The following is a 3,629-nucleotide window of genomic DNA, read 5'->3' as shown; positions in this document are numbered from 1 at the left end:
AACAAACAACACAAACACAACACCTAGATAGGTTTAAAAAACACACAAGTACAGGGGAACAGAAAGAGAAAAGAAAAGAGATGGAGATGCATATCAGGTTCTGATCCAAAACCATGAAGTCAATCAATTTTGTTTTTGTGCAACATCGGACAGTATTGCAGGCAATCTCCTGTAATTCAACACTAATCAGATAAAATTCTCTTCTTTCAACCATGAGAAATCATATTTTTAAGTAAAGTTAATGAGAACCAAATAACTCCCAAATTAACTTACGAATATGAGCATCAAATCTAGGCTCAAAAATTGAGCAAAAAACTGTATACAGAAAACATCAAATATTAGGATGAAAATGAAAAAGACAAAACTCGCATGAAAATGAAAAAGACAAAAGTCACAAAAAGAAGGCTCGTTACTTCCCGTGTACAATCAGAAAACATTATCAGAACAATATACCGAAACACATCAAAATAATCCAAAACATAGACGAAACATAGGAAAACACAAAATAATAAATTGCAGAGCCAACAGGTAGAAAAATGTGAAAAAACTATACAATGCTGTTGTAATTAATCAACGACAAAGAATAACTCATTACTGGTTGAAATGAACGAAACTACACGTAACGACCCGATAAAATTTGCCCATAAGTCCCTTTTTAACATGTTGATAGTCAGACATAGCTTTCTAGGCTGCGCAATTCCATCAAAAGTGCAGTTTAAACCGCTCAGAGCCCAGTGCGTATCATCATTCACTCAACAAAACAATATATCGTCAAAACCAAACATATAACAAAAATCTCACACACAAATGCAATAAACAATGAAGTATAGAATTTAAAACAAATAAAATGCAAAAGCCCTCAGATCTCATAGCTTAATTCCAAATCATATACAGCTTTTGTCACACGATTCGTTCACAACCTCTTGCATCGTCCCACACACGCACACATAAACACACGCACACACACATACATACATACATACACAGAGAGAGAGAGAGAGGGAAAGACACAGATCCGGACATAAACGAAACCGTGTAGCTGCTCACAATCTATGTATGCATCATTGGGCATAATAACGAGCGATTTGCTTGCAATTGAACTTTAAATTTTTACTGATTAATTATAGGTTGAGAAAAAAAACAGACGATCAAAATAAAAGAATCACAAAGAGAATACAATGCAACCGGAGGAAATACAAGTTACTCCAAACATAACCTCATAGCATACAACGAACTTGAACATTCAAATCTTCATGCGATTGTCAGAAATGGAGAAAGAAGCAAAACACACCACAGAGTGTATAAATTCGCAATAATCAGGAAACAATGCTCAACGCATACGGTTTCAATGGCAAAACACGAGTTAGGGATGCATAATGTATAGAGCGAGGGTGAACAGAAACTGTATTAGGGTTTGAGTCGTGTGAAGAGGTTACATGAGATGTGAGTATAAATAATGGAAACTGTCGATCGGTTTCTCCCCTCTCTTTAGTGGCCTTTTAATCTTTAGGCCCATCAAAGCAGGTCTTGGGTAGGCCTCGTTATTCTCATCCATGATATTTCTTCAGATTTTACTTGCCGCACCCCTATAATTTCTTCACGTACATTCCAAACTTCCAAATTATGTTTTGGAAATTTTTCAGAATAAATTTTTTGAAAGTTTCACAATTAGAATTTTAGATTACATGAAAAAAAATTCAGAACAATAATTTTAAACAAAATTTTCAGAATATAAATAATGTCTAGAATGAGATTTTTTAAACATCACACATATCAGCTAGGACATAACCATTCGGAACCAAGCGTCGTGGAGTAGATAGTTGATAGGAGGGCAAGGAATACTTCCATTGACAAATCTTTCCTTCTTCTTTGTTTCTAGGACTACCAGCATTGATGGAAATTAGTATCTGTCAGAGGAGGCTGAGACAAGAACAACGGCTGGATTTTCACCGGGATGTAGCTAGAAGGGTTTGCTGGATTGACAAGATGACATGGTGGTGTGTTGTTTTGGCTGGATTGAGCCATGGTTGATTAGAAGAAGAAGCAAAGAAGAATGCGGAAGCAGGGAGAGAAATTCCTAAAAAATTCCTAATCTGATATCATATTAGTGTTTATGGTATGGAAAAAGATATTGAAACTTTGCATAGCACTTTTCATTGATTAATACAACTGTATCAGTACAGCAAGGACCTTTTATAAAGAGTAAAAAGAAAGAGCTAAAGGAATAACATAGAGGAACTAACAGAAAAACTGTGGTATTTCTAACAGTAATAAAATACATTCCAAACAAATGCTTTCCAAAATTTATAAAATATGTTTCAACGTTTTCTCTCGCAGTATAGCGGCAATGATGGAACAATGACAGTAGTAATATTAGTATGATATATATATAGTGGTTAAATGTAATTTGATTTTTTTCCTACTATTAATATGATGGTGCAGTTAGTAATTTTCAGAGTGAGAGAAAGAATAGTCCTTCTCCTCTTTTAACTTAAAACTTTATCGTAACCCTAATTGATCTTGGGTCCTCTGGACTCATAAGGAATCACAGAATGCATTGCATTTCTTGCAATTCTTTTTTTTTTTTTTTTACTTGGGATACATTACACTATTTCCTCATTTTCTAGTATCAATAGTATTTGTACTTTTTAGATATAACTCCAATAATCATACCAGATCGTGTCTTATCCAACACTGGCCAAGGAGAAGACTGAGTTGAATATGAAAGTTTACTATTTTTAGTTATAATTAAGTTATAAAAATTATTGACCTTATTTAGAACTACTCTAAACCATTTGCACTTCCCTTTTGTACTCTACGTGTTATTGACTTTTTATTTAGAACTAATCTGTATTAACTTTATTCATTTCAATGGCACATATATCTTATAAGATCTAATAAGAATTTAAACAAAAAAACTACATTTTTACCTTTACTGTTTAAATTGTTAATAATTTCCTTTCTATTATTAACATGCAAATCATCCCATTTCACCAAAAACTATACACAACACAATAATCAACAAAACAAAACTAAGAAAAATATCACAAGACTAAACACATGTATATTTCAAAAAAAAAAAAAAAGGTAATCTAAAGAAGAAAATATCCTACGAGAAGTTTATTAAATGAAATTAAATGTTTATCAAATAACTTATTGTAGTTGGGAGCACATGTACCTTTTATGCTTTTTAAGCAATATTGCTTAGATAAAATATTTATGTAATGAAAAGAGGTTGCAAGTTAATGATTTAGACAAAAATATTATTTGGGATTCTATCATAATAAGAAATAACATTATTTACAAGATATTTATTGCAGAAATGAATTTAGTTATTTATGATTCAAAACTGCCTTTTAAATTTAAAGGAAGAAAATTTTCTATATCATTATATTTTTGCAAAAATAATAATCAATAGAAACAATGTCAATTTGCTTTCAAAGTTATACTTCATTATTCATTGTCAACCACATATGATATATTTAGAGAGAAAGAAAATAAATAATTAAACATACTTATTTTAGACAAAAGTTTTGAAAAATTTTGCAACATTTCATAACATGTAAACTTTATTCTAATTATAATAGGATTTTGATATTTTGACAAAGTTTTTGTTAACAAAGTTGACA

The 3,629-nt window shown here is 31.4% G+C and overlaps 1 non-coding gene across 1 annotated transcript; it reads right to left on the bottom strand.

The window, feature by feature from the left end:
- Positions 1-667: 667 nt before the first annotated feature.
- LOC114182777 (small nucleolar RNA snoR118) lies at positions 668-752 on the bottom strand. Its single transcript, XR_003604213.2, has one exon. It is a non-coding gene; the product is annotated as a small nucleolar RNA snoR118 (small nucleolar RNA).
- Between the last annotated feature and the right edge of the window lie 2,877 nt (positions 753-3,629).

Source organism: Vigna unguiculata, chromosome 4 (genome assembly GCF_037176805.1).
Source record: "Vigna unguiculata cultivar grain cowpea cultivar isolate G323 ecotype 2 chromosome 4, ASM3717680v1, whole genome shotgun sequence".
NCBI lineage: Eukaryota > Viridiplantae > Streptophyta > Magnoliopsida > Fabales > Fabaceae > Vigna > Vigna unguiculata.
Note: the sequence above shows the minus strand (reverse complement) of the source record. Positions and strands in the feature narration are given on the sequence as shown.